A 7930-nucleotide genomic window follows, 5' to 3' on the forward strand; every position below is an offset into this window, starting at 1 on the left:
TGTTTCAGAGAAGGTTTTGTGATCACACAACTCATAAGTATTCCAAAGCTGCAAGAGTTTTTCTTTTTCTTTTTCTAAAAGGCTCCAAAGTTAGTGTTGGGTTCCAAGTCTAATGGGATAGTCCACTTAGAACAATGTAGTGAAGTTGTTTGTTTTGGTAATGATTCTTGTATTCTCAAAAAAATAAAAAATAAAATAAAAAAATTAGATGATCACAATGTGCAAAACAAACACTCATCCGCGTCATATATCTGCAATTTTTTCAATCTGCTGGGGTAATAATTTGGGTATACGATTTCTAGATTGAAAAACAAACAACTAAACGGTCATGTGACACTAAAGCATTCATATTAATTAGAGATTTTCTAAATGGGCAGTACTGGTTCCACCATGATGGGTGTCGCATCGCGAACATTAAATTCTTCAAGATCTAAACCGAAGTTGCAAAAATCCAATTTCCACAATACAATATAGTATCGTCACATGGATTAACCTCATATCCCATTAAATCTAATGCTGGCTAATCCAAAACAGATTCACTCCACGCGCACAGTTACTCAAATCATGCAACATCTTTATTGTCAACGTTAAAATTTTATAGTTGAAACTTCATTTCTTGAAAAGAATGCTAGCTTTCATTCAAGATTGTGGGGAAAGGTTGGTTTGAATTTATTGTCAACGTTATCCTCCGATCACAAAAACCAATAGCAAAGTAAAGATATTGATCACTTATCTTGTTCACAAAAATCAGAACCTGCAATTTGTTTTCCACTTTCATTACTTCCAAAACTTGGATTTGTTGGACCTTCTGCCGTAGTAACCCAAAAATAACAACAAAATCAACTGCATAATAAAGGAACCCCACTACAACACAAAATACGTAGTATGGTTGATGTTTGCGCAATACAATAATTAACTAATTTGAATCGTCAACACTAACTACCAGTTTATCACTTTAGTTAACAACCTATATATGCATTTTCCTATATCTCAAGCCCATTTTGTGCCCAAAAAATCAAGCAAGAAATTCTTACATAAACGTCTAAGCATACTAATGATAGAGGATATGGTGAACAACCAACAGCTAAGCATCGCGAAACAAAACCTTACATGCCCAGAAAGAAAAGTAAAATCACTAAGAAATTTTAGAGCTGCCAACTCCATACATTCGTTTGTAATAACAAATTGTCGAGTCAAACACCAGGTTGGACTCCAACAACAACCCGCACAATCATTTTCGAGACGAACCAAATTTTACCATCTTATCTGTCACTGTAGAAAAGTATTTTCTCAGGAAGCAAAGCACGATCTACATCTTTTTCTTCCGAACTGCTAACCGTACGGTCTTATATCTGACTGCCCTACTCCAAAGTCAGGAGGGTCAGACTGGAACGTGATAATGTACGAAACAATAATGGTACTTAGCTCATATAATACATCCGGAAGAATTGAGAAAGATAACAAAAACCAAGAGAATATCAAGAAAGCTTATAAAATTCGGCGCAGTTGGAGTAGTTGGTTTTAATTTTCCCAGCGCTACAACATGCGGTTAATGCACCACACAATTTAAAGCAAGGATTTCTCTCACTATTTTCATTACCAAATCTTCTAGCTACACATTGCTTCAAGATAAGAGTTAATCTAAAATGCATCAAAAACCAAGTAGTTATTTGTGAAGGTGACAACTTACCACATGAAGTGAAGGAGATATTCAGCATATTCCATTACTGATCAATGTAAGAATTTTGTAATTTGAGAATCATGACGGATGAATCAAAGACTGATTCTGTATCATGCCCAAGAATCGCAAGACAATCCTGCGAAGAAAAAAAAAAGAGCTTGCATTAGTAGATGAACTGAAAAAAAAATGTAAAAAAATAAAGGATTGTGAAACTTGACAATAACTGAAGCAAGAAGGTGACTTCCTTCCATCATGAGAACTGGATGTCATTTTCTCAAGGACCTATACCTGCTAATCCCACCACCGTCTTAATCATTTATTTCGGTTTTATTCTCTACTCGTTAGGACTGGAACGGAGATAGGTCAACCTTGGATACATGTATATCCTTGACGGTGACACATTTTTCTCGGATTCTTTATGAAGCCAAGTTGCTGCAACACCAGATTCGACATGCTCATGCTTTGTTTACAAAGACAACAAAAATTCTACAACCAAGTTTAAAGTTTCTATAAGGAAAAACAACAGTAACTTGGTAATGTTCATTATATGCAAACCTGGAGAGTGCAGCACTTGCGTCCTTATCTGTAGTTCCAACGGTGATTTGTCAGGAGCTTGTATCGTTGTATGGAAAGGCTGCATTGGTACCCACAACTTGAACACAAATGAAAACTGAATGATGGTCTTTTCTTTAATCTCAGCAAGTAAAAACTCCCGTACGCCGTACCAATCATCTTTTCATTTTCTTCTCTTATATGTTCTCAGAATTCTGTCATCGGACACGTTAATAGAATTACTGATCTCTGGAACCGAAACCGCTACTAACAGAAACCACAAAAACGTTTCCTAAATTGCATTATCGTTGACATGGATTCGAACTCAATAATATTTGAAATATACGTAGTTTCTACCTGTAGCACAAAACCTAGATGACAAACTTAAAAGAAAAATGCATAAAGAAAATATGACATACCTTCCGCTCTAAAAAGAATACAGAATACGAAATGATCGACCACAATAGAGACTGAGAATTTATTCCGCATAAAGAAACATGAAATTGATGATCTAGATTTGGTTGTAGATCTCATGTTGCACTTGCCTAATTCGAAACTCGCAAAGAAGTGAGAAAATGCGTCTTCAAACTTCAGGAGGAAAACTCTTCTTATACACGGTTATGTGTTTGGGTTCGATTCCATAAGAAAAGAAACGGTCGGTGCGTGAATTCCATTGATTATTGAGTCTATTGATAACGAAATGAGAAGAAAAACGGTCGTTGTGTGAATTCAAGGTCGAGTTCAATACCATTCATTATTGACAACAAAATGAAACGGTCGCTGGGCGTTTTTTTCTCTCTCAGCATTTAACCCCAAACTGTATATGCACCGTTAGATCAGGGCATAAAAGTAGGAAGGATTCTCAGCCACGATTTATGTCTTGCTCTTTTAAACAATTTTAGAACGATGAGAACCATGGATCGATTAAAAAAGCTATTTCAAAGTGGTCAGATCAGAAAAAACACATTTCTTTTTGTAAGATAGATTCTTCACATATAATTGGAATTTGGAGTAAAAGGTTTTGTAGGTAAACCTTTTGTAACTCGTCCACTAGGGACACCTAGGGATTTAAAGGCTTGTCATTCATGTTAAGAGTAACCATATTCTCGACGACACGGAGTTGTTGTATTTTAGTTTTGTTTTGTTTGCTCGAGGACTAGCAAAGATTAAGTGCGGGGAAATTTGATAGGAGGCAAAATTATATCGTTTGAATATTAATTTCGTATGCTATTTTTAGCTATTTTTCTTGTATTTTTCATATATTATGCTTGTTTTCTATTTTAATAGGTATTTTGGAGTCATGCGCCAACGAAGAAAAAGTAAAAAAAGGCTGAATTAATTGTTTGGGAACATTAGGTGTCGACCGATTCGAAGCACAAAAAGAACACAGTTCTCTGTTGTGTCTAAAGTGGATAATCACTAAAGATAGGACCTGAATTCGTTATGGGGCAGCCATCTTAATAAAAAGTTACTAAGGACAGGCAGCCGTTCGTTAAGGGGCACCACATTTTCTTTTTAAATGAAAACAGAAGTTGGCTACGACCACTTCTTTGTATCATCAAATTCTTGTCCTGTCCCTCAGTTCACTGCCGTAGCTCCTCCTCTACTGAACCAGGGGTTTCTGCCAGCGTAACCATGGCTCTGGTATGTTGGTTCGATGGGTTATCGATGGGTTAAAGTGGATTAAGAAGCTGAGAATAACACGGAAGAAATGAACTCAAAGCAAACAGGTTCAAGTAGAGTTTAGTCCCGACTCCCGAGAATACACAGAAGAGACCCGGTATGCTGCCATTGATATGAAATGGATGATAAACCGAGAGTTAGAAGAGAAATTCGAAGTTAAGAAGAACTGAAGATTGGGTTTTCGATTTTGGATAGTTAGGTTTGGTTTTGAGTTCGTTTTGCTGCCAAGAGAAGCCAATGAAGAAACTCAAGCTGTTGCCATTAAATGATGAGATTAATGTGTGTTTTAGAGCTTATGAATGAATGGGTTTGTGTCAAAAATACTCATTGCAGAGAAGGAGCCGTTTTGTGCAATCTGCAGTATATAAATAATACCCAGCCATATTAGTTTGCCAGATGCACTGCAGCTGTTCGCAAAAATGCCTGAACCACACAGCTATTGCCAACTGCAACTGAGCCAGCTTTGCCGTCAATTAGACCATGTTCTGATGGATATTTTGGTAAGGGATAGGAGACTCAAGCCAACAAATAAACAGAGGTTGGGTACGAATTGTGACGGGTTTTGTGTGATGTTTTGAGCCGAGAATAGAGCAAGAAGTATGTCCGATAAGAGCAACAGTTCTGCCTTGGTCTTGTGATACTTTAGCCATGGGTTCGCTGGCTTTGTTCCATGGAGAAGTGGCTCGATTTTAGGTTGCAGTTCAAGCACAAATTCAGCTGAGGTGTTGCCGCAGTACAATGGGTTAGGACTGACTTTGGAGTTGAAACAGATCGTTGTTTGCTTGGCCGACAAAACAGGATTAGGGAAGTTGAGTTTTAATAGGAATTGAATTCTGCAGGTCATAAAAGGGAGCTGAAACCTACAGGAAAAAAATATATATCGCATACCCCCTTCTACTGCTCACAACCCTAGATTTCAGCGAGCTCTGCTCGCTGAACAACCTCTGCATCCATCATCTGCACCAGTTCCATTCATCAGCATCTCATATACCACCTGCATACCCCCCACAGTGCTTTCCATCATCACCTGCATCCATCAACAACACTCCACCTTCACAGCAGTCATCATCTTTACCACTGCATCTCACCAGCACCTGCATATTACCACCAGCTGAGAGGAGTTTCCTATGCAGTCCACATCATCACCAGCATACAGGCAGCAGGAATCTAGGCGATATATCCCAAGCAGCAGCAGTTCTATTTCGCCACAACCATTCCATTATCACTAGGCCGCAGTTTACATGAAAGCTGCTGTTCCATCGACTACAATCCACCACTCCATCGCAGCTGTTTGGTTTTGTATTCCTGTTTTATTTGCTTCTTTGTTTTTCATGAACTCCAGTAGCTAATTGCATCCTGATTAGGGACGATTTTGATGTCCGAAACATGAACTCCAATTGATATTTAAACTGCTTTGCTGTCTTACAATTTATTCGTTATTGCTCATTCTCTACCGTGCCAAAAGTGCTTATGAATTATTCTTGAATCGTTTAAGTTACAAATTAAATTGGTTTATGGATGATTTTATTGCTAATTCGAGAATTCTTCGACCCGTAATTGTCCAGATATTCCGAGTACAAGTAGTAATATGTGGTTATTGACGATGGGATTTTGTTAAATATCCATATGTATTGAATGATACTAGTAGATGAATCGAGCTTTTGTGTTTGTCACTAGGAATAACCTATCTCACGGAACTTAAAGCATTTGTTTAAGTCACATCTAGAGAACGTACTTCTAGGAAACTTAGCAAGTAGAATCCGGTAGTCGAGCGCTTCTGTGTCCGGTGAATTAAGAGATTGCGGAGTATTTGAGCGTACTAAATATTCTAGGGTTATTAGTAATGGGTACTTTGCAGAAACATAGCTATGTCATTTAGATTCCTGTTTCGTGACTGAGAAATAGTCCTTGGTCATTCTCATCCTCATATTTGCATTATTCTTATTCAGAAATTGAATCGACAACTTTGACTCAACTCTCCCTTAGGAACGAAGCTGCTTGTCATTGTACTACTAGTTAGTGTAAGAGAAGTAAGGAATTTATTTTTGCGAGTTTGACACCTCGTCATATACATGTTGGAGACTTACACATAAGGAGCGGAATTCTATATCTAAGTATGAAGACTTATTTACAAGAGCGAAGAAAATCAAAAGATGAGAGTTATTGAAGTTTATGATACGAAGACAATACAAGTTGTGAAGAACAAAGTGGTAAAGTACTTCTTTCATGGCCATGTTAATTTTAATTTCGTTATTATTTTTGTAGTTGCAATCTTTTTGTCAAACAAAAAAAAGAAAGAAAGAAAGAAAGACAAAAGAAAAAAAAATACAAAAAGAGAAAAAAAGAAGAAAAAAAAGAGATAAAATACAAAAAGATTTGCATTTAGGTTGTTATTTGTTCAATAAGGCCATGGGAAAGAAAAATCTATAAGGAAGTTTCAAGCAACAAGGAAATTGAAGAGAAAGAGTTACAAATTGTCAGAGTTCTACGAAGTTCAAGAGTTTATCATCAGCAGTTGAAGACCGAAGACGAAGACCAAGAAGATGAAGAAGACGAGCCGGTCGAAGACGTTTCTATTGGATGATGTGAGAGTGGTTATATCATCATTGCAATCGGATGTGAAGGTGGAAAGTACTCTCATCCTCGATAATAGTTGTTGATTTCCTTTCTTAGAGATCATAAAAAAAGTCTTTTATTTTCCACGATTTTGTGGAGTCTCCAGAAATTATTTCGGAAGGTTTCCTTCTCACCATTCAACATGTGTTGGATTTCTCTCTTCATTCCTACCTGGACACATGTGACACCCATAAAAAAGTTGTCTTATTGAGTGCAATTATCATAAAATCCTTTTAAGTGAGGCAGAAGTCGAGGCGAAATGCTTATTGATCGCTCACAAACACGCGTCTCTCATTATGGTGTGGTTATTTCTAACTCAACATTTAAGAATGAGAATATGTTCTTTAGTATTTCTAACTTCTTATAACTAGCATGCAGAAACTCTATGTCCTCATAGCTCTTTGGTTGCTTGGGAAGCTGGAACGCTTTCAAGTTGGAGCAGGTTTTGTGGGTATATCTCTGGTAAACCGTCACGAGACTATAACTCGTCCACTAGGGACACATAGGGGTTTAAAGGCATGTTGCACATGCTAAGTGCAACCGTATCCTCGACGACATGAAGTTGTTGTATTTTAGATAGTTTGCTCGAGGACTAGCAAAAGCCAAGTGTGGGGGAATTTGTTAAGTGCATATTTTGCATATATTTAGTGTCGAATCCATACTAGTAATTGCTTAGTTTCTTGGAAATTACTGTACATTACGTTTGTTTTGTTTTATCCGAAAAGAAGTGAAAAGAGATACAAAAGTGAAGTCTACGAGTGGAGAAGGGTCAAAGACCAAGTGGAACTCCTTCAAATCTTGGATATCTTGCTATCACATTGAAGAGGACGAAAAGACGAAGCCAACGGCGAAAGAATGGAGTCATTTTGACGTCATATGAAGAAGTTATGGGCTAAACGAGAAGCTAAGCCTGTCGGTTCCTCAGAACTGACAGTACAAAAAGAGTGAAGTAGAAAACTGAACTGTCAGTCCTCCAAGACTGACAGTTAAACGGGTATTTTCAGAAGGCACCCGACTTATCTACTCAGGGCACCATATCTTCTTCCTTACTACACCCTGGTTCAGTTACGAAAAGCAGTAGCTGTGGTTAGTGGTAATCTAAGCAGTCAAGAGTTGCTGACGTTAAGCTGAGCTTGAAGGTCGAAAACAGAGGAAGAGATGATGGCAGTAAGGATTGGTGAGAGCTGGTCACGACTGTGAAGAACAGGAACGAGCTCGAGTCCGTGGTCACTGGTAATGAGCCTGGATTTGATTATGATGGAGGTGATGCCATTATTGTGTGAAGCCGGAGATGGGTTGTGCTGTGACTGTAGCAGCTTCCGTGTGAAGACTGAGGCTGCTGATAGTGAACGAGAATGGAGCTCTTGTTTCCTGGCATTAATGGCAGTAAGATATTTT

The 7930-nt window shown here is 37.9% G+C and overlaps 1 long non-coding RNA gene across 2 annotated transcripts; it reads right to left on the reverse strand.

Annotated features, from left to right (window-relative positions):
* Positions 1 to 1004: 1004 nt before the first annotated feature.
* LOC113361535 lies at positions 1005 to 2896 on the reverse strand. 2 transcript variants are annotated; one of them, XR_003365169.1, is made up of 5 exons: positions 2653 to 2896; positions 2237 to 2448; positions 1970 to 2113; positions 1691 to 1817; positions 1005 to 1356 (listed from the first exon to the last, which is right to left on the reverse strand). It is a non-coding gene; the product is annotated as an uncharacterized LOC113361535 (long non-coding RNA). The 2 variants fall into 2 exon arrangements; XR_003365168.1 differs by having other exon boundaries at positions 1016 to 1817.
* Between the last annotated feature and the right edge of the window lie 5034 nt (positions 2897 to 7930).

This window comes from Papaver somniferum, chromosome 3 (genome assembly GCF_003573695.1).
Source record: "Papaver somniferum cultivar HN1 chromosome 3, ASM357369v1, whole genome shotgun sequence".
Classification (NCBI taxonomy): domain Eukaryota; kingdom Viridiplantae; phylum Streptophyta; class Magnoliopsida; order Ranunculales; family Papaveraceae; genus Papaver; species Papaver somniferum.